This window comes from Hyla sarda, chromosome 10 (assembly GCF_029499605.1).
Source record: "Hyla sarda isolate aHylSar1 chromosome 10, aHylSar1.hap1, whole genome shotgun sequence".
NCBI classification, from domain to species: Eukaryota; Metazoa; Chordata; class Amphibia; order Anura; family Hylidae; genus Hyla; species Hyla sarda.
The window spans coordinates 138958617-138982623 of record NC_079198.1 but is presented as its reverse complement, the minus strand read 5'-3'; the positions used below and the strand labels follow the sequence as shown (position 1 = coordinate 138982623).

Genomic DNA, 24007 nt, shown 5'->3' with positions numbered 1-24007 from the left:
TATACTGCCAACCTAATGTGGGGGAACTATACTGCCAACCTAATGTGGGAGGAACTATACTGCCAACCTAATGTGGGAGGAACTATACTGGCAACCTAATGTGGGGGGAACTATACTGCCAACCTAATGTGGGGGAACTATACTGCCAACCTAATGTGGGAGGAACTATACTGCCAACCTAATGTGGGAGGAACTATACTGGCAACCTAATGTGGGGGGAACTATACTGCCAACCTAATGTAGGGGAACTATACTGCCAACCTAATGTAGGGGAACTATACTGCCAACCTAATGTGGGGGAACTATACTGCCAACCTAATGTGGGGGGAACTATACTGCCAACCTAATGTGGGGAAACTATACTGCCAACCTAATGTGGGGGAACTATACTGCCAACCTAATGTGGGGGAACTATACTGCCAACCTAATGTGGGGGGAACTATGTTGCCAATGTAATGTGGGGGGACTATGCTGCCAACCTAATGTGGGGGAACTATGCTGGGTACGTAAAGGGGTAGTCCACTGCCCCAGTGTTTGGAACATTTTGTTCCGAACACTGGGTGCGGACTGCGGGGGTTGACACGCCCCCTCCCATAGACTTGCATTGAGGGGGGTGTGGTGTGACGTCAAGAGGGGCATGGACGTAACATCACGCCACGCCCCTCAATGCAAGTCTATGGGAGGGGGCATGTTCACCACTGCACGATACTTTGATTGTACCCCTCCCAAGACTAGACTCTGGATCCGCCATGGTAAGACTAGAAAAGAAAAGAACTTCTGCAAAGCATACAGCTCATAAGTACTGGAAGGATTAAGATTTTTTAATAAAAGTAATTTACTAATCTGTTTCACTTTCTGGCAACAGTTGATTTAAAAAAAAAAAATTTCCACCGAAGTACCCCTTTGAAGACTCGTTTTTGCACTTTTGTTTTTCCCTCCTCTCCTTCTAAAAATCATAACGCTTAAAATTCTTTACCTACAGACCCATATATGGGGTTGTTTTTTTTGTGTCAATAATTGTATTTTGTAATGAAATCACTTATTTTATAACATAATCTGTGGTGAAACAAAAAAAAAATGTATTTGTGGGGTGAAATAAAATAAAAAACGCCATTTTGTAAATTTTTAGGGCTTCCTTTTCTATGCAGTGCACTTTTAGGTAAAAATGACACCTTACCTTTATTCTGTAGGTCCATACGGTTACAAGGATACCCAATATAAATAGGTTTTATTTTATTCTACTACTTTAAAAAAGTATAACTTCATACACCAAAATTAGAATGTTTAAAATTGTCATTTTAAGACCCCTAGAACTTTTTTATTGTTCCGCCTGCGGGGATGTATGAGGCTCATTTTTTGCACTGTGGTCTGTAGTTTTTATCGGTATCATTTTTGTTTTGATGGGACTTTTTGATCGCTTTTTATAATTTTTTTATGGTATATGAAGTGACCAAAAATGCACATCGACCGTGCGGTTTAACTAACCATATATTTGAACCTTTAATAGTTTGGACATTTATGCACGTGGCGCTACCCCATATGATTGTTTTTATTTTTTATTACATTATTTTATTTTAAAAAATTAGGAAATGGACATGTGATTCGAACTTTTATTAGGGGAGAGGCTTATTCCCATTTATTAACTATTTTTATTTTTACACTTTGAACTTTTTTTTTTTTAGTCCCCATAGGAGGCTATACCATGTGATCTTTTGATTGCATATACTGTTCAATGCTATGCCATGGCAAAGCATTGATCAGTGTTATTGGTGATCTGCTTGCTCCAGCCTGTTGAAGCTTCCTGGATCAGCAGAGCACAGATCGTACAGCGAGGAGGCAGGTAAGGACCCTTCCGCCATCTTCTTTCATTCCATCGCGACGGTCCCGATCAGCTCCGCTGAGCTGCCCGGATGGTTTCACTTTCATTTTAGACACCGCAATCGACTTTGAGCGCAGTGTCGAAAGGGTTAATGTCGGGCATCGTCCCGATCAGCGATGCCGGGCATTAACCTTGGATCCTGGCTGCTGATAGCAGTCGGGACCCACCGGGTTTAACGCACGCTCAGCCTGTGAGTGTGTTTTGAACGCCCAACATCCTTAAAGGGGTACTCCGCTGCTCAGCATTTGGAACAAACTGTTCCGAACACTGGAGCCGGCGCCGGGAGCTCTGGACGTCATAGCCCCGCCCATCATTATGTCACGCCACGCCCCCTCAACGCAAGTCTATGGGAGGGGGCGTGACGACTGTCACACCCCCTCTCATAGACTTGCATTAAGGGGGCGGGGTGTGACGTCATGAGGGGGCGGGGCTATGGCGTCACGAGCACCCGGCATCGGCTCCAGCGTTCGGAACAGGTTAAAATTGAAAGAAAAGTTACAAAGAATGTATTATTATTTATATTATTATTATTATTAAATAATAATAATAATAATAATGACAACAACAACATTAATAATAATAGAAGATAATATAAAAAAGAAACAAAATATAAGCAAAAAAAAGAACATTATGGAAACATCTTTCAGGAGCGCCGCGGCCGGCCTTACGCGTAGCCCATGGTAATAGCGGAATATTATACAGCCGCTCTCACTCGCTTTTATGCTCATTAGCAGATAAGAATAATGTTCCGGAAACTTCTGTGTCTCTTCTTTACGTCCAATATAATGAATCCTACGGAGACCTAAACTTATAGATTTCCCTTCTGCCCTCCTGTCGATCGGAGATTTGCCAAACAGAAGAATTGTGATAAATTATTATTATTTTCAATATTTAATTATTGTCTAAAACACAAAAACATTTCGTAGCGATGAAATTGACGGCATAAAACCCGTACGGCTCTTCAGGGGTTTCCTCAGACGGTGAGTCCAGAGCCGGTCTTAGCGCAGTATTTCCGTACATCGCGCCCTTTCAAATATCCCCCGAATCGGAATGAATTTTAATACATTTTAATATATTACATTCTGAAACAAACCCTCCAAGTGGGGGAAGCATCACATCCGTATATAAAGTGCGGCTTCATTTAGGAGACGACTCTTCTCCGCGATGAGATTCCTCCCAGGGGGTCTTAAACTTTTCTTGTCCAGGACGGGGGATTTCATCAGGGAGTCTTCTTTGAGTCCTGTTCTCTGGCAGCGGCGGAGACGGGAATTAATAATGGATGCGCTTTCAGTTCGCCTACTTTACCGGAAAAAAAAAAATTATGAAATTCGCTCTAACATAATAATTAAGAAATTAAAAGAACGGCGATTTATTTTTAACAAGGTGTTAGTTGGATAAAGCGTTTATTCTAAGAGCAGAAAACGTAAAAATATGATGTCCTGCTGCTCGAAAGGAAAAGAGGATTATAAGTACAGTGGTCCCTCAACATACGATGGTGATCCGATCCAAATGGACCATCGTTTGTTGAAACCATCGCATGTTGAGGGATCCGTGCAATGTAAAGTATAGGAGAGTGGTCTCCAACCTGCGTACCTCCTGATGTTGCAAAACTACAACACCCAGCATGCCCGGACAGCCAACGGCTGTCCGGGCATGCAGGGAGTTGTAGTTTTGCAACATCTTGAGGTCCGCAGGTTGAAAACCACTGGTATAGGAAGTTGTACTCACGTGTCCCCGCAGCTCCGGACCGTCACCGCTGCCCTGGATGTCGCCTTCAATCACTGTCGCCGCGTCCCCGGGGTGTCCCCGACTCTCCGGTAACGCCTCTGCTTCCCCGGCATCTTCTCTCTCCGTCGCCGCCATCACGTCGTTACGCATGCCACTCCTATTGGATGACGGGACGGCGTGCGCAGCGACGTGATGACGACGATGGAGAGCGCCGACAATGCAGGGGATCCCGAAGAGGACGCGCCGGAGCCCTGAGGACAGGTAAGTGGTCGTCAGCGGACCACACGGGGCACCGTAAACAGCTATCCGGTGGTAGCTCAAGCAATCTGCACTGCCGGATAGCCGTTTATGCGATGGCCCCGACATACAAAAGCATCGTAAGTTGATGCTGCCTTCACCATGTGATGGCCTCTGAGAGTGATCGTATGCTGAAATGATCATATGTCGGGGCCATCGTAGGTCGGGGGGGGTCACTGTATATATATATGGTATGTCGGGGCCATCGTAGGTCGGGGGGGTCACTGTGTATATGGTATGTCGGGGCCATCGTAGGTCGGGGGGTCACTGTATATATATGGTATGTCGGGGCCATCGTAGGTCGGGGGGTCACTGTCTATATATGGTATGTCGGGGCCATCATAGGTCGGGGGGTCACTGTATATATATGGTATGTCGGGCCATCATAGGTCGGGGGGTCACTGTATATATATGGTATGTCGGGGCCATCGTAGGTCGGGGGGGTCACTGTATATATATGGTATGTCGGGGCCATCGTAGGTCGGGGGGTCACTGTATATATATGGTATGTCGGGGCCATCGTAGGTCGGGGGGTCACTGTATATATATGGTATGTCGGGGCCATCGTAGGTCGGGGGGTCACTGTATATATATATGGTATGTCGGGGCCATCGTAGGTTGAGGGGTCAATGTATATATATGGTATGTCGGGGCCATCGTAGGTCGGGGGGTCACTGTATATATATGGTATGTCGGGGCCATCGTAGGTCGGGGGGTCACTGTATATATATGGTATGTCGGGGCCATCGTAGGTCGGGGGGTCACTGTATATATGGTATGTCGGGGCCATCGTAGGTCGGGGGGTCACTGTATATATATGGTATGTCGGGGCCATCGTAGGTCGGGGGGTCACTGTATATATATGGTATGTGGGGGCCATCATAGGTCGGGGGGGGGGGGGTCACTGTATATATATGGTATGTCGGGGCCATCGTAGGTCGGGGGGTCACTGTATATATATGGTATGTGGGGGCCATCATAGGTCGGGGGGGGGGTCACTGTATATATATGGTATGTCGAGCCATCATAGGTCGGGGGGTCACTGTATATATATGGTATGTCGAGCCATCATAGGTCGGGGGGTCACTGTATATATATGGTATGTCAGAGCCATCGTAGGTCGGGGGGTCACTGTATATATATGGTATGTCGGGGCCATCGCAGGTCGGGGGGGTCACTGTATATATATGGTATGTCGGGGCCATCATAGGTCGGGTGGTCACTGTATATATATGGTATGTCGGGGCCATCGTAGGTCGGGGGTCACTGTATATATATGGTATGTCGGGGCCATCGTAGGTTGGGGGGGTCACTGTATATATATGGTATGTCGGGGCCATCGTAGGTCGGGGAGTCACTGTACAAGGGGAAGAAACCTCAGGTTCAGCCATCTTGTTGGTGGAATCAGAGTTAAAAAGCATTACAGGTTTGTTTGTTTTATTTGTCCTCACCGCTGCATCCATGTGTTTCCTTACTGCTAATCATTAGCCTGACCCACAGAAAATCTGACTTAAATGGGTACTCTCATTAAAAAAAAATTTATGAAATAGATTATGTAAAAATAAAAATGTTTCTAATATATGTTATTTAAAAAAAAAACATGATATATGTGTTTTTTTTACATTTGAAAACCTGGCCACTAGGTGTCACCCTATATGCCTCAGGATTACTTACCCCCCCCTGACGTTCAGCACGTTTGGACCAACGCTGGCCGGGCAGCGTGGCACAGCGTGGTACAGAATGCGCGTTCACAACGCGCTCTCTGCCTGTATAAGAAACAGGCAGAGAGCGAGCACAGCGCTCATGTGCGCGCGGCACGCAACATTTAAATATCCCCGCCCCCCCTGCATCTCGCTCTCCTCATTCATTGCAGTGTGCGAGCTGCAGTCTATCTCAGGAGAGAGGAGATGGGCACACGGAGAGAGGGAGGGCAGCATACAGGAAGACGGGCGGAAGCGAGCCCCGGCAAGGCGTCAGATGACGTCACGCCGGCCGGGGCCGCCCACTTGGTCGTCGGGAAAAGGGGCGTGGTCACCAAACGGGGCGTGTTCCTGACATTTTCACAAAAACCCAACATATTTACTAAGGTTTCCACATAAAATGTGGTGCATTTGAGCCGAGGAAAATCCGACAGATCAGAGCAGGTGTAAAAAAAGCAAAATGTAGGGAAAAGTGCAAAATGTAGGGAAACCTTAGTAAATAATGTGGAAAATAAATTGAAGGGAATTAAAACCCACAAAGAAAACTACACAACACTCTTAGTAAATCAGGGTCAATGTGTCAGAGGAAGTGGTCAGTTCTGGGTCAGCTGACTTAAAGAGTAGCTATCATAAACTAATCTGTCCCAAAATCCCTCCAGCATCTGTCCCTGATTAACCTTGACACTAATCCTTGTGTTTATTTATTTCAACCCCCCTTTGTACCTTTATTCAGGCTTATCAGCCTGCACAGTCATCGGAGGTTCAGTGAGGGAGGAAGTGGGTGTGGCCTGGCAGGTGTGATGTCATCTGAAGCCTGGCCAGGCCAGCTTCCGCCCTTCTTCCTCTCTCCGTCTCCTCTCTCTCCTCTATCTGAGTTATACTGCAGCTCGCGTGCTGCAATGAGAAGGGGAACATGCAGGGGCGGGGATATTTAAATTAGGCACGCCGCAAGCACACGAGCGCTGTGCTCATTCTCTGCCTGTTTCATATACAGGCAGAGAGCGAGCCGAGGACGCGCTTTCCGGACCACACTGCCCAGCCAGCAGTGGTCCGTACGTGCCCAATGTGAGGGGGGGGAATGATTCCAGGACCATGTAGGGTGACACCGAGTGGCCAGGATTTCAACTGTAAATAAAAATATGAAAGGGAGATTTTTTTTTAAATGATAGGTATTTCAAAGATTTTTATTTATGCATAATCTAGTTAATTTAAAAAGTTATGTTTAATGAGAATACTTAAATAATGTGAACTACAAGGTGACACAGGATGTATAGTAATTTTACACCTCCCCTCCAGCTCTATCTGTATACTGCTGCTATCGCTATGGGATCAGGATATATAGTAATTACACACCTCCCCCTCCTCACTGCATAGTGACTCCCCCAGCAGAATAGTGAGTACAGCTCTGGAGTATAATATAGGATATAACTCAGGATCAGTACAGGATAAGTAATGTAATGTATGTACACAGTGACCTCACCAGCAGAATAGTGAGTACAGCTCTGGAGTATAATACATGATATAACTCAGGATCAGTACAGGATAAGTAATGTATGTACACAGTGACCTCACCAGCAGAATAGTGAGTACAGCTCTGGAGTATAATACAGGATTAGAAGAATTGATTGTGGACCGTTGGCGGGGGTGAGAATGGACCTGGAGGTGCCGGATTCGGCTCTGAGGGCGGTAGCGTACGCTGATGATGTCACCGTGTTTGTCTCCTCACAAGAGGAGGGCAGATGGGTGATGTCAGAGGTGGACCGCTACTCGGAGGCATCCGGGTCAAAGATCAATCAGGATAAGTGTGAGAGTCTCTGGCTGGGAGGGGGAGATCCTGATTTTGATCTCCCGGACGCCCTTCCAGAGCCCCAGGAATCCGCAAAAGTCCTCGGCATCGAATTTGGTCAAGGGGATTACCCCAAACAAAACTGGGACAGCAGGCTTAAGATCGCCGCTCAGAAGGTAGATCAGTGGAAGGGTTGGTCTTTGACCCTCCGGGAAAGGGTTAACCTGATGAAAACTTTCCTGCTCCCTTTGCTGATATATCTGGGCAGTGTATGCATGTTGCCAGAACCTCTCTGGACCCGGGTCTACAGTGTGTTCTTCCAAATGTTATGGGGGAATAGACTGAACCTAGTGAAGAGGGAGATTACTTACCGTACGAGGAGACTAGGGGGGTTGTGTATGGTCAACCCTGTGGTGTTCCTAGTGAATACCTTTCTTAAGACCAATATAGCAAACCTCTGGTCAGAGAGGGCTCCTCCGTGGGTATCCTCCTGTAGGGGATGGTTTCGGCCTTTCTTCCAGGAATGGGAGACAGGAGGGCAAGTGAAGGATCTTCGCACACCACACGGGCATCTCCCGGCTTATGCTACCCCGGTTCTGAAGGTTATTCGTCGGTGGGGTCTGGGGATGTGGGAGATTAGGACTCTGTCGAGGAAATTCCTTGACAAGAGGGTCCTGTCTTCTCATTTCCAGAGGCCATTGGCACTCAAGGACTGCCCAAGTCGGGATCTGGAGGTGGGTTTAGAGCTTTTGAATTCTATCAGGATCCCCTTGAAGTTTTGGGACTTGACTTGGCGCTGCTTCCATGGGAAACTGTGTGAGGGACAATCTGAAGTGCAGGAGCTCTGATGACCGGGGATGTCCCAGCGAAGAGTGTGGAGGCATGCTGGAAAGCATGGAGCATTTTCTGCTTCATTGTCCCTTTAACACAGAGGTTTACAACAGGGTGGGCGCTTCCATTGGTTGGCCTCGGCTGGCCAGTCTCTCCTATGCGGAATGGGCCTATGGGGCATTCAGAAACCTTGGAGGCTGGGACCGGTGCACTTTATTCCTAGTCAGCTCAGTGGTCAGGTATTACACGTGGAACGCACGGTGTTTAGTGTCGACGCAGCGTAAAATCCTCCCTGTGGGTGAGGTGGTTAGGAACATTCTTGGTGACCTGGTGAAGGTGCGTTCTCTGGAGTACGAGAGGCTGGGTGCTGGCAGGGCCTCTCGTCTGTGGAGGGGCTCTGCCTTTAAAGTGCCTTAGCCTGTTGTCTCCCCCTGGTGGTGGGCTGATGCTGGCACATTAGTCTTTTTGTTTTGTGCTGTAGATATATGGTGATATAGGGCTTGCAGGCACTGAACTTGAGCTTTAGGGGTTTGTGTGATTGAAAAGCCTTATTGATGTTTGTTGTTTGGTTTGTATTATTTTGTATATATTTGTTTTGTTTGTACATTTATGTATATGTGTATATATGTATATATATATTGTATTTTTTTCTAGGGGTTGTGTCGTGTTGGGGTTTAGTGTTAGGTTGGGTGGTGGGTAGATGGGGGGAGGGGGGATTCTGTGTGGGACTTTTTATTAAAAAAAAAAAAAAATCCTGGACTGGTTCATGGACGTCTGTTATCATGTACTGGGGGCATGGGATGCGGGACCAGCTCAGGGCCAAAAAAAAATAAATAAATAAATAAATAAAAAAAATTATATATAAAAAACATTGTATATTCGGTTTTTCTTATTGTGGTGTTTGTTGGTGGTTTGACACATATTTATTATATTTATTATTTTGGGTGGGGAAATGCAACCGGACCAGTTTTTAGTTATTATTGTTATTATTATTACTGTAAGTATTATTATTATTATTGTAGAGTGTTTAGTAGTTGTTGTTATTATAGCGGTGTGTTTGGTGAGAATGAGGCTGGACCAGAAGATACTTGGTTGGACATTTTTGGACTAATATGGACTCATTTTTGTATATATTATACAGGTGTATGTTGTTTGTATTATTGTTATGGTGATGTTTACTCTTTTTGTAATGTTTTATATTTTTTAATAAAAGATCTACAGGATATAACTCAGGATCAGTACAGGATAAGTAATGTAATGTTTGTACACAGTGACCTCACCAGCAGAATAGTGAGTACAGCTCTGGTGTATAATACAGGATATAACTCAGGATGAGTACAGGATAAGTAATATAATGTATGTACACAGTGATCTCACCAGCAGAATAGTAAGTACAGCTCTGGAGTATAATACAGGATATAACTCAGGATCAGTACAGGATCAGTAATGTAATGTATGTACACAGTGACATCACCAGCAGAATAGTGAGTACAGCTCTGGAGTATAATACAGGATATAACTCAGCATCAGTACAGGATAAGTAATATAATGTATGTACACAGTGACCTCACCAGCAGAATAGTGAGTACAGCTCTGGAGTATAATACAGGATATAACTCAGGATCAGTACAGGATAAGTAATGTAATGTATGTACACAGTGATCTCACCAGCAGAATAGTAAGTACAGCTCTGGAGTATAATACAGGATATAACTCAGGATCAGTACAGGATAAGTAATGTAATGTATGTACACAGTGATCTCACCAGCAGAATAGTAAGTACAGCTCTGGAGTATAATACAGGATATAACTCAGGATCAGTACAGGATAAGTAATGTAATGTATGTACACAGTGACCTCAACAGCAGAATAGTGAGTACAGCTCTGGGGTATAATACAGGATATAACTCAGGATCAGTACAGGATAAGTAATGTAATGTATGTACACAGTGACCCCACCAGCAGAATAGTGAGTACAGCTCTGGAGTATAATACAGGATATAACTCAGGGTCAGTACAGGATAAGTAATGTAATGCATGTACACAGTGACCTCACCAGCAGAATAGTGAGTACAGCTCTGGAGTATAATACAGGATATAACTCAGGATCAGTACAGGATAAGTAATGTAATGTATGTACACAGTGACCTCACCAGCAGAATAGTGAGTACAGCTCTGAAGTATAACAAAGGTTATAACTCAGGATCAGTACAGGATAAGTTATGTAATGTATGTACACAGTGACCTCACCAGCAGAATAGTGAGTACAGCTCTGCGGTATAACACAGGATATAACTCAGGATCAGTACAGGATAAGTAATATAATGTATGTACACAGTGACCTCACCAGCAGAATAGTGAGTACAGCTTTGCAGTATAATACAGGATATAACTCAGGATCAGTACAGGATAAGTAATGTAATGTATGTACACAGTGACCTCACCAGCAGAATAGTGAGTGCAGCTCTGGGGTAGAGAACAGGCATCATCTAAACAGTGAAGAGAATTAGATAAAAAGGGTCCCGACACAGGAGAAATAGCAACAAAAATATCCTCATTACTATTCATGAACAGGGTTAATATTTCATCAGTTGCAGGATGACCTGTGGCCTTTTCTGCCATTCCTTGGTATACGGAGACGATTCCTTGTAGATTTCAGTCCTTTTCTTTTTGTCTTTTGTTTTGCATAAACCCAGATCGGTGAGGAGTGAAGTCCCATGGCGCCGTGTGTCGTATTCTGTGGCTCGCCGTGTCCTTAAAGACACCTAATAATTCCGGCTCGGGGGATCCCTCCATCTCAGCACACGTAGGACCATCAGTCATTTCCACGAACGCCTCTGCGCTGGTGAAAGGCTATTCTTTAAAACACGGCCCCGTCGGGAGTTCTGGAGTATAAGTATTAGAAACTAATTCTGGAATACCTGAAATGACTGAGCTGGGGGGGACGGAGATATAGACAAGTAATTAAGAAAGGACACGCGAAAGAATCTCCGCACTTATTGTCCCCTGGCAAATTAAAGTTGAAAATCCCTTGAAAAGGATGAAAGTTATTTGTTAAAAGAACTAATTAAGTTTTAAGGCTTAAAATAGTGCGGAAATATCATGTATTATACAGCAAGGGAATCACTACACGAACCAGCGCCAAACCCGGTCAGGGGGACATGGGGACTAGTCAAGGGACTAGTGAAAGGGAAGTCAGTCACGCTGCCTGAACTTAAAGGGGTTATCCAGGAAAAAACTTTTTTTTTTATATATCAACTGGCTTGAGATTTGTAAATTACTTCTATTAAAAAAAATCTTAATCCTTTCAGTACTTATGAGCTTCTGAAGTTAAGGTTGTTCTTTTTCTGTCTAAGTGCTCTCTGATGACACGTGTCTCGGGAAACGCCCAGTTTAGAAGCAAATCCCCATAGCAAACCTCTTCTAAACTGGGCGGTTGCCGAGACACGTGTCAGAGAGCATTTAGACAGAAAAGAACAACCTTAACTTCAGAAGCTCATAAGTACTGAAAGGATTAAGATTTTTTAATAGAAGTAATTCACAAATCTGTTTAACTTTCTGGAGCCAGTTGATATATATAAAAAAAGTTTTTTCCTGGATAACCCCTTTAAGGGTGTTCTTACACACAGTGCTGCCGGCCACAACAACACTGCGTGTAAGAGCACCCTTAAAGGAGTACTCTGCCCCTAGACATCTTATCCCCTATCCAAAGGATAGGGAATAAGATGTCTGATCGCGGGGGTCCTGCTGTGCTCTCTGCTGACATCTCTGTCCATTTTAGGCACTGTCCAGAGCAGCATATGTTTCTTATGGGGATTTTCTCCAACTCTGGACAGCTCCTAAAGTGCAGGAAGTTATGAAAAATGTGATTGTGTCCCCACAATGTTCTAGTCCTGGCCTGATGTCTGTGTAGGTACCAGGGATACAGAGAGGTACTTGTACAGCTTATCATTTTTTCTTTAGACAGCACTTCTTTCTCAGAGTGAAGGATTCTCCTGGAGATGTTTGACTGAAAGCGCTAGCCACAGCTGGTAGCGCTGCATGCAAGAGCACTCTTGAAGGAGTCTTGAATTAATCGACTAAAATGCTCTTCCTGTTAGCTCCCGGTGTGGTTTAATATGCACAAGTAAAGTACTTAGTATTTCAGCTGCAGTGTCCAACTGCAGGATGCTGGTTGTCATGAAAAACGGGATGATCTAACCACAATGCCCTAGTCCTGACCTGGAGTTTTCTGATTGCAAAAGCTAGCCATAGCCAGTAGAGCACTGTGTGCAAGAGCACCCTTGAAGGAATCCTGAATTACTTCTCTAAAATGCTTTTACCTGTTGGCTCCCAATGTGGTTGTGGTTAAATAGGTAGAAAAAAATACTCACAAAGCTTGAGCAGCATTGTTTAATTGCAGGATGCTGGTTATTTTGAAAAAGTGATGATATAGCTACAATGCCCTAGTCCCGGCCTGAAGCCTGTGCAGGTACCAGGGATGCAAAGAGGTACTTGTACACCTTATCCTCTATGCTTTCGAAATAAACTTCTGTCACGGAAGGGAAAATTCTCCTTGAGATGCTTGATTGCAAAAGCTAGCCACAGCCAGTAGCGGTACATGCAAGAGCGACCTTGAAGGAGTCCTGAATTACTCCTCTGAAATCTTCTAAAGTCTTCTCCATTGGCTCCCAGTGTGGTTAAATACATAGAAATAAAGTACTCACAATATTTGAGCAGCAATGTCCAACTGCGAGATGCTGGTCATTGAAAAACATGATGGGATAGCAACAATAAGATAGTTCTCGACATCCCAGCCTGAAGTCTGTTCAGGTACCAGGGATGCAAAGAGGTACTTGTACACCTTATCCTCTATGCTTTAAACATCACTACTTTCACAGAGGGAAGGATTCTTCTGGAGATGTTTGATTGCAAGTGCTAGCCACAGCTGGTAGCGCTGCATGCAAGAGTACCCTTGAGGGAGTCCTGAAATATTTGCTAAAATGGTCTTTTCTTTTGGCTTCCAGTTTGGTTAAACACATAGAAAACAAAGTACTCACAATACTTGTGCAGCAGTGCCAAACTGCGAGATACTGGTAATTGAAAAACATGATGGGATGGATACGATAGGATAGTTCTGTTCAGGTACAAGGGATGCAGAGAGGTACTTGTACACCTTATCCTCTATCCTTTCACATAGGGATGGCTTCTCCTGGAGATTTTTTATATCCCTTTAGCTAGGTCTTAAGAGAATCACTAGGATAATTTAATTCTTGGATGGAGTCCAGAAGCTATTGACACATGGTCCAAGGTTAAAGGGGTACTCCGGTGGAAAACTTTTTTTTTTTTTTTTTTTAGATCAACTGGTGCCAGAAAGTTAAACAGATCTGTAAATTACTCTTATAAAAAAAAATCTTAATCCTTCTAGTACTTATTAGCTGCTGAATACTACACGTTTCTTTTTGGAACACAGAGCTCTCTGCTGAATCACGAGAACAGTGCTCTCTGCTGACATCTCTGTCCATTTTAAGAACTGTCCAGAGTAGGAGAAAATCCCCATAGAAAACATATGCTGCTCTGGACAGTTTCTAAAAGGGACATGTGTGGGAGAGAGAAAAGTGACCTCACACTTACAAACATGGGATCCTGGGACTTGTAGTTGGAGGGAAGAAACTCCAACAGGAAATAGCCATTTAACAAAAAGCAGCAGTGTTATGGTGGACTCACAACACAGCCATTTAGCCTTAAGATAAGCATGGATCCTTCCTAAGCATGTCCATTACTGTCTGGCAGGTAAGTAGTGAAGTCACCTTATGGTGGATAAGCGCTTTAAAGGGGTACTCCACTAAAAAACTTTTTTTTAAATCAACTGGTGCCAGAAAGTTAAACAGATTTGTAAATTACTTCTATTAAAAAATCTTAATCCTTCCAGTACTCATTAGCAGCTGTGTGCTACAGAGGAAATTCTTTTCTTTTTGAATTTCCTTTCTGTCTGACCACAGTGCTCTCTGCTGACACCTCTGTTCATGTCAGGAACTGTCCAGAGTAGGAACAAATCCACATAGCAAACCTCTCCTGCTCTGGACAGTTCCTGACACGGACAGAGGTGTCAGAAGAGAGCACTGTGGACAAACAGAAACGCAATTCAAAAAGAAAAGAACTTCCTGTGTAGCATACAGCAGCTGATAAGTACTGGAAGGATTAAGATTTTTAAATAGAAGTAATTTACAAATCTGTTAAACTTTTTGGCACCAGTTGATTTAAAAGCTGTGTTAGTGAGCGGACCTCTCTCACGTGCAATTACAGGTTCTGACACTAGATGTCAGCACGGTAGACAACCAAGGCATCTCCATGTCCATGCAATTACCTGAACAGCCATATTGGGAACTGTGTAATGCTCCATTTCTCCTGCGGAGGCAGCGTTATCTTCTACCAATAAAGAATTATTATTATTTTTTTTTTTTTTTTAGTTAAAGTTTTACTAATCCTGGACAACCCCAAAAAGTCAATAGGTGATAAAGTAAAGTTCTCTTTCTCAGTACAAGATGGAAGCTTCGACTTCTTCCTCCTTGGAAACCCTATAAATCTCCCAATCAGGAGTGACACTGTAATCAGGAGGGTAATGGGGTTGCTGGAGCAATGTGTTAGTAATTTGATCTTTTATTAATCGCCTAGGTGTGTATTTTTATCACATGGAGCATATTGTTAATCACCAAGCGCTATGGCTTTTGGATGTTGCTTGTTTCTCAGTAACTGATCGCCCTTGTCATTCTGGCTGATGCCTTCTGGCTGGAAGCAGATGATGCTAATGTGCGCTAATACTCATTAAGACTCTTCAAGGGTGACGAGTGGCGTTTAATGAGAAGGTGTTGGAGGAGAGTCCTTCCCAAGTTACTGCTCTCCTGCTGACTCTCACTTCTGGGAGTTTCGGGGTCGACCAGGACCTAGGGCAGTGGTCTCCAAACTGTGGACCTCCAGATGTTGCAAAACTACAACTCCAAGCATGCTTCGAGTTGTAGTTTTGCAACATCTGGAGGTCCGCCAATTGGAGACCACTATTGTCCATGGTTTAGCAAAACTACAACTCCAAGCATGCCCATACAATGGTTGGCTGTCTGGGCATGCTGAGGGTTGTAGTTTTTCTAGCATTTAGAGGTGCACAGTTTGGATACCAATGAGCTAGAGCAGTGGTATCCAAACTGTGGACCTCTGGATGCTGCAAAACTACAACCCTCAGCATGCCCAGACAGCCAATGGCTATCCTATGTGCTGCGAGCTGATTGGTTGCTCTGGGAACATTGTCCCTCTAGCTCAGTGGTCTCCAAACTGTGGATCCCCAGATGTTGCAAAACTACAACATCTGGAGGTCCGCAGGTTGTTGTTTTGCAACATCTGGAGGTCCGCAGGTTGAAGACCACTGAGCTAGAGGGTCGATGTTCCCAGAGCAACCAATCAGTTCGCAGCACATAGGATAACCGTTGGCTGCCCAGGTATGCTGGGAGTTGTAGTTTTGCAAAATCTGGAGATCCGCAGATTGGAGACCACTATTGTCCATGGTTTAGCAAAACTACAACTCCCAGCATGCCCATACAATGGTTGGCTGTCCGGGCATGCTGAGGGTTGTAGTTTTGCAGCATCTAGAGGTCCACAGTGTGGATACCAATGAGCTAGAGCAGTGGTCTCCAACCTGCGGACCTCCAGATGTTGCATAACTACAACTCCCAGCATGCCCGGACAGCCAACGGCTGTCCGGGCATGCTGGGAGTTGTAGTTTTGCAACATCTGGAGGTCCGCAGGTTGAAGAAAACTGAGCTAGAGGGTCAATGTTCCCAGAGCAATCAATCAGCTCGCAGCACATAGGATAGCCATTGGCTGCCTGGGCATGCTGGGAGTTGTAGTTTTGAAAAATTTGGAGCTCCACAGTTAGGAGATGACAGATTTATTGTCCATGATTTTGCAGAACTAAAACTCCAAGCATGCCCGGAGAGCCAACAGAATTTGTAGTTTTGCAAAATCTTGAAGTCTGCGGATTGGAGACCACTGGTCCATGGTTTAGCAAAACTACAACTCCCAGCAAGCCCATACAGCCGTTGGCTTTCTGGGAATGCTGAGAGTTGTAGTTTTGCAACACCTGGGGATCCACAGTTTGGAGACCACTGAGCTAAAGGGACGATGTTCCCAGGGCAACCAATCAGCACATAGCATAAACGTTGGCTGTTTAGGCATGCTGGGAGTTGTAGTTTCACAACATCTGGAGGTCCAAAGATTGGAGACTGCTTACTCAGAGGGTCAAAGGCAAAAATTCTGCAACATTTCAGTCCCGTATGAACATGGGAAAAATCCACAGTCCGGCTAGGAACAGACACAACATTTTTTTATTGGATTTTTTTTAAATAGTGAAAGTTTTTTATTTTTATCCCCTGCGTTTTTCTCATTGTTAAGCCATGTGACTCAAGGATTTCTTATGAACAACTGAGGTGAAAAAAAGAATGCCAGAAAAAGCGCCACCATACATGCACACGTGGTGATTTTATGGGATGAAAAATGCTGTAACTAAGAGACAAGACTCAGCCAGGCCTCCTGACTCAGGGAGGAGCTGGAAGATGCTGAGACAACACCAGACTGGTAATAAGAGGACTACACAACTTCCTGTCAAGAGAGAAGGAGGAGTTGGGAGCTGCTGAGACAACACTCTGACAATGAGAAAACTACACAACTTCCTGTAAGGAGAGAGGGAGGAGCCAGGGAGCAGCTAAGAAGCCACCACACTGACAATAATAGGAATACACAACTTCCTATGAGGGGAGAGGGAGGAGCAGGGGAGCTGCAGAGACAACAACACACCCACAATGAGAGGACTACACAACCTTATGTCAGGAGAGAGAGAGAGGAAGAAGCAGGTGCTGAGACAGCCCCACAATGACAATGAGAGGACTACACAACTTCCTGTCAGGAAAAAGAGAGGGGTCGGGGAGCTGCCAAGAAACCACCACACTGACAATAAGAGGACTACACAACTTCCTATGAGGAGAGAGGGAGGAGCAGGGGAGCTGCTGAGACAACAAAACACCCACAATGAAAGGACTACACAACCTTATGTTAGGAGACAGAGAGAGAGAGAGAGAGAGGAAGAAGCAGGTGCTGAGACAGCACCACAATGACAATGAGAGGACTACACAACTTCCTGTCAGGAAAAAGAGAGGGGCCGGGGAGCTGCTAAGAAACCACCACACTGACAGTGAGAAAACTGCACATTTTCTTGTTAGAGGAAAAATCAATAAAAAATATGGTGAAGCCAGTAGAATTAGTAATAACATTATATTAGTAAATTATATATCTTGGGGTTATAGATTTAGTGAAATACAATCTTCTGATTATAGAACACCCCTTTAAATTCTGCCCCGCAGGTTGATTTCCAAGCAGATTTTTTTTTTTTTGCATGCGGTGTGTGAAAGAGATTTCTTAAACAAGACTTTAGTAAGGCCGGGTTCACACCACGTTTTTGCAGTACAGTTCCCGTATCAGGTTTTTGATAAAAAAAACGGATTCCTCAAAACCTGACTAAACTGTATCAAAACGTGTGTACAAAAGTTTAATTTGTATACGGTTGGAAATATGATGTCCGGTTGCATCCGTTTTTTAAGAAAAAAAGTATACGTTTTGAACTTTTCACTCAATTATGAATAAAGTTTCACTTGTTTGATTGAAATTCCAATAAAAAAAACTGCAAAGTCAAAAACCGTATGGTGAAAACTGGATGTAACCGTATACACATACAGGTCTGTACGGTTCCCATTGACTCCCACGTTAAAAAAAAAAACGTATACAGTTTTAATAAGTTTTTTCACCCGGACCAAACACCGCGGTAGGCCACGGTTTTATGTCCAGAAGAAAAAAAAGTAAAAAACCGCGTGGTTTGAAAAACGGAGACAACCGTATACAATTTGGAGCTTACGGTTTTGAATGGAAAGTCTATGGCCATGGTTTGCTGTACGGTTGCATACGTTTTTTTTTTTTTTTTAAACGTATCCAAAAACTGTATAGAAAAATCGCGGTGTGAACCCACCCTAATCTATAGTTCCCCCTCCTCTATTCCCCAAAATCCCAATATCATTTATTTATTTCTTTTTAATACATGTTTATCTATACAGTTTTAAAACATTTTAACAGTATAAAAATAAAAGAAAGACATACAGAATACAGATCAGAGTTTTTTTTGTCATTTTTCATCTATTTTTTCATCTTGCGCGGTGTTGTTACGTTATTGTTACAAATTAACATTTTCCAACTGCCAACGCGAGGCGCCATAAACATAAGTCTGAAGCGTCTCTGACCTATCCGTCAACATTAACCCCGCTGCCTGCAGAATTCTCTGCCCGCCATCGAGATGGCAGAAAAGATCAGTCTTCCGTGAACCCCCAGCCTGGCGTGAAACTATTAAACATTACTGTTATGGGAGGATTCTCCTTTAACAAGCTCGGATTTGACCTGATCGCAACGGGAGGGGAGCGGGACATAAAGCCGCCGCTCCTAAAGCCGCCGCTCCCTTTAGAGTCTTATTGTTTGCAGGTTGTTTTGGAATGATCTTGAGTTAAGGGGCTTCTCCCGGAGCCTGATGTGATCCTGGCGTCACGGCAATGCTTGGCGGGCTCGTAACGGAGACGTTGCAGCCATTGCTTTGAATAGTCTTATCCATCTCTCAACTCCCATAAATACTTTATCAAGTAGCCCAAAGCAGCGCTTCCCCGGGCCGTGTAATTTAAAAATCCGTCGTCAATCATAATGCAATAGACTCTGGGGCTGTGAATTACGTGAACTTTACTGCGCTATTTTTGCTAGGTATTTTTATTTATTTATTAAATTTTTTTTTTTTGCATCCAAAGAAATGTATATAATATCTCACCAGGGTCATAGAAAAAAAAAAAGTTTAAGAAAAGTTTTCTCCGAGTTAACTTTATTCCCTTAAAGGAAAACTGTCATATATTTTCTCCCGCACTGTCCACAGGTACCGGTGGATAGTGCGGGAGACGCTGAACATTTTGAGTCCTACCTTGCCCGGATCCGCTGCGCTGTTCGCCCGTTATAGCAGTTTTTCTGTGTATTTAAATTCGCTGCTAACTGGCACGGGCGGGGTTACTGCCTTCATCTGGCACTGTGACGTAAAAGCCGCCCGGCCCGCAGCACCGCCCGGCTAATGAATATTCATATCATGTCTTACACTCTCCTTCTCATCCCGGCCAATACTGCGCATGTGCGGGATTTACTCCAGCGCTGCTCCGGTCTGATGAAGCAGCGCTGAAGACCGCTTCCGGGTATAGTGGGAAATCCCGCACATGCGCAGTATCGGCCGGGATGAGAAGGAGAGTGTAAGACATGATATGAATATTCATTAGCCGGGCGGGGCTGCGGGCCGGGCGGCGGTGACGTCACAGTGCCAGATGAAGGCAGTAACCCCGCCCGTGCCAGTTAGCAGCGAATTTAAATATACAGAAAAACTGCTATAACGGGCGAACGGCGCAGCGTATCCGGGCAAGGTAGGACTCAAAATGTTCAGCGTCTCCCGCACTATCCACCGGTACCTGTGAATAGTGCGGGAGAAAATATATGACAGTTTTCCTTTAAAAGGTTTGGGACATAAGACAACGCATTTCGAGTGGAACGTGGCACAGTGATTGCCGGGGAAGGCGATGTTTGCCTTTACCAGTGGTTCCATAAGGCTGCCGGGGCATGCTGGGAGTTGTAGTTTTGCAACAGCAGGAGATCCTTAGGTTTAAAATCATTGACTATAACAGTGTTTCCCAACCAGCGTGCCTCCTGCTGTTGCAAAACTTCAACCCCCAGCATGCCCGGACAGCCTTCGGCTGTCCGGGCATGCTGGGAGTTGTAGTTTTGCAACAGTAGGAGAACTACAAATTGAAAACATCGATTATGGCAGTGTTTCCATACCAGGGTTCCTTCCATTGTTGCAAAACTACAACTCCCAGCTACATTAGGTAGGCAGCAGAAGTGCCCTTTGCCCCCTAGATCTGCCACTACCTCCACCGCCAGCACCCCTTCCCCCCCCCCCACCAAATCTCTGCTTTCCCCTCATCAGGATGGAAAAAAAAAATTGCTCACCTGATTGTGTCCCAGGAAGTAATCTTCTCCAGAGCGCAGCAGGGAAGCAGGGGCACCAATGAGTGACACCAGTGGCGCCTGCACTGTGCAGCAGGGCAAAGGTCACGTCTTCTCTCTGTGTAGGCTGCAGATGTGGCTCACACAGAGAGGATGCACAGCGCGTGTCTACCTGGGGATCCGGGACAAGTGGCCTGGATCCCCAGTACAGTGGCGGGCCCTTTACCCAGCCGGGCCATCAGACCACGTCCAAATGGACCGGCCCATCAGTCCGCCCCTGTCTGTAATTTCACAGTATGGAGACCACTCCCTACACTACTACTGCACTCTGAGTTTGGAGGTCAATGTTCCCTGATGATACAATGTTGCAGATCCCAATATTTAAATACATAAAATTCCATTGTATAAAATGTATTTCTCTCTAATCCATTTTGCGCTCTCTAAGGCTACAATAAGATGCATTCTTATTGCTTCATCCGTTGTGTAGGGTAATAGGTTCTGCACGTCGCAGCTCTACCTTTTCATTTAAGATATATGTCGGGAAAGATGTGTTTTTTTTTTCTTTTTCGTTTTTCCTTCTAAATCCCTTCATTCTGGTTACTGCCCAGAGGGCACGGGGCGCATTAGAAAACAAAGCATTCCGCCGCGTCTCTCTTTGGTTTTGCAGGGAGACTGTTTAACATTACAATGTGGTTCTGCGTTTGGTGCGCCGGTATTAAAACGACATAAAAAATAACATTCATAAAAAAAAGGGCTTCCTGTATGGTAATCTAAGTTCATCCAGGCAATTTCCCAAAAGAGCCCCGGTGAATTATATAACAATCCAATCACATATACTGTATGCTTGTTAGGGGATAGTAAAATTGTATTACTTGCCAGAGATGGAGCCGGAATAGCGCAGAATGGATTTAGGGTCGTAATTAAAGTTTTTTTTTTTTCCTAGTTTTTGTCATTGGAAATATTTACCGTGACCTCTGGGTCTTCCAAGGTGTAAATGTATCTCTTGGCCCATTGTGTGTGTAGTGGAGACTTCCTTGCATTAAATAAGCACTTTGCTTTGTTCCCTATATAGTGCAGCACAGGCTATTATTAGAGGATAATGTAGAGGTTCTTCTGAACGCCTCGTGCTTACCTGTTTAGGATGATGTGGCAGGCATGCGGTTTTCAGCCATAATGATTGCAATGGCATTACGGTAATAATTCCATAATTGCCTTTGCTTCCCATGAATCCTTTGGCTTTGCAAAGAGAGGAGATGTGGTGTTTGATCACTGCAGCCTGCCATCTAATTAGGCTGCTGGTTCTGGAGTTAAAACGTGGTTTGAGGTCATTTCACATTATGTTAATTTTTTTGTAATCCAAAGTGAGTTTTTTAGAGAAATATTCTTTAGGCGGTGTTCACATGTGAAAGTTTTACTGCATTTTTGCTGCTGTTTTTCAAAATTTGCTGTAAAAATTACACATGGTGTATTACTACTATATATTCTGATCCCATAGAGATAGCAGCAGTATACAGATAGAACTGGAGGGGAGGTGTATAACTACTATATATCCTGATCCCATAGAGATAGCAGCAGTATACAGATAGAACTGGAGGGGAGGTGTATAACTACTATATATCGAGTGTTGAGCGGCATAGGCCATATTCGAATTCGCGAATATTGGCGAATATATGGACGAATATTCATCATATATTCGCGAATATTTGCATATTCGTTATATTCTCGTTTTATTTTCGCACATGCGAAAATGCGCGTATGCGAAAATTAACATATGTGAATATTAGCATATACAAAATTAGCATTCGCGAAAAGTCGCATATGCGAAAATTAGCATAATTTAAATTTTCGCACGCCAGTCTCACACAGTAGTATTAGAGCCTTCTTTACACCACACAAGCTGGAAGCAGAGAGGGGTGATCACTGTGATGTGTACTGTGAAAAAAAAACAAAAACGAATATTCGGAATTACGAATATATAGCGCTATATTCGCGAAATTCGCGAATTCGCGAATATGCGATATTCGCGAATAATATTCGAATTGAGAATATTCGTGAGCAACACTATATATATCCTGATCCCATAGAGATAGCAGCAGTATACAGACAGAGCTGGAGGGGAGGTGTATTACTACTATATATTCTGATCCCATAGAGATAGCAGCAGCAGTACACAGATAGAGCTGGAGGGGAGGTGTATAACTACTATATATCCTGATCCCATAGAGAAAGCAGCAGTATACAGATAGTGTAGGTGGGTAGGTGTATAACTACTATATATACTGATCCCATAGAGATAGCAGCAGTATACAGATAGAGCTGGAGGAGAGGTGTATAACTACTATACATCCTGATCCTATAGAGATAACAGCAGCAGTATACAGATAGAACTGGAGGGGAGAGGTACAACTTCTCTATATATTCTGATCCCATAGAGATAGCAGCAGCAGCAGTATAAAGATGGAGGGATGTGTATAACTATATCCTGATCCAATACAGATATATTATATATTATATTTTTATTATATTTATTTAGATTTTTTTAGCTATTTTTTTTTATTACAAAAACACTGTATCTGTTATCACCTGGAAGACTGCCCAGGTTTTCATCCAACATTTTGCGTAGCTTCCAGTGTTTTCGGCTTTTGCGCGATCTCACCTGCTCACCCTACCCAGAGCATGCTGCGATTTTAAAAGTCTCTCCCTAAGCCTTAAAATGCCACTAAAAGGTAAAAAAAGCAAAAAATCTAACAAAAAAAGCCAAATTTTTTATTTAGTAACAAATATATATACATTTTTATTTTATTTCTTTATTTTACAATAACACTGTATCTGTTATCAGCCTGAAGCCTGCCCAGGTCTTGGTCAAACATTTCGTGTAGTTTCCAGTGTTTTCGTCTTTTGCGCGCTCTCACCTGCTCGCCGTGCCCTCGCAGTGTCCAAGGCTTTTGGTATTTAATATTTAACATTCTGTATCTCGTGAATTATTCATGGACCTGTCTTAGCAACTGAAAACCTGCAGCAAATTTTATTGTTGACAAGTGTAATAATGTTCTCTCACCTTCTTAACTTTTGCGATTAAATATTAATATTCGCTGTGTTATCCGTTATACGGCCGTGACCTCTGAAACGTTTAGGGTCCAAAGATTAATCTTTTCTGCTTTTTCCCCCTCCCGGACGGGTTCTACATAGTAATATGGACCCTAAAAAAAAAGGAGGAGGAGGAGGAATGTGTTATCCTGGTGTCGGTCGAGTGTAACGTTAAACCTTCACGTTTTAGGGTAAATGCCGATTTACTGCAGTTTTTTGCGTAATTAATTTTGCATGGAAAAGCGGCAGCAAATTAAAAGTCAAGTCTACGTTATATATCTTATTGATTTATTGATAAAGGATCAGTCAAAGAGTAGAAAAAATAACTTTCTTACAGTAACAGCGCCACATCTGTACACAGGTTGCGTGTGGTATTGCAGCTCAGTACCATTCGCTTTAAAGACATATACACATGCAGCCTAGATTATTATTAAAGAACAATGTAGAGTAGTGGTCTACAAACTGTGGACCTCCAGCTGTTGCCAAACTACAACTCCCAGAATGCCCGGACAGCCGTTGGCTGTCCGGGCATTCTGGGAGTTGTAGTTTGGCAACAGCTGGAGGTCCACAGTTTGAAGACCACTGATGTACATTATTCTTTATTAA

At 43.9% G+C, this 24007-nt stretch overlaps 1 long non-coding RNA gene across 2 annotated transcripts in view; it reads left to right on the top strand.

Annotated features, from left to right (window-relative positions):
* Positions 1-24007, top strand: part of LOC130293532 (uncharacterized) — a 196082-nt gene that overhangs the window by 113516 nt on the left and 58559 nt on the right. The window contains exon 3 of one of the 2 annotated variants that reach the window (XR_008848241.1): positions 10918-11225. The exons of the other annotated variant lie outside the window; for it this stretch is intronic. This is a non-coding gene — a long non-coding RNA (uncharacterized LOC130293532). Of the gene's footprint in view, positions 1-10917; positions 11226-24007 lie in introns of those variants that run through there. 2 annotated transcript variants of the gene reach the window in all.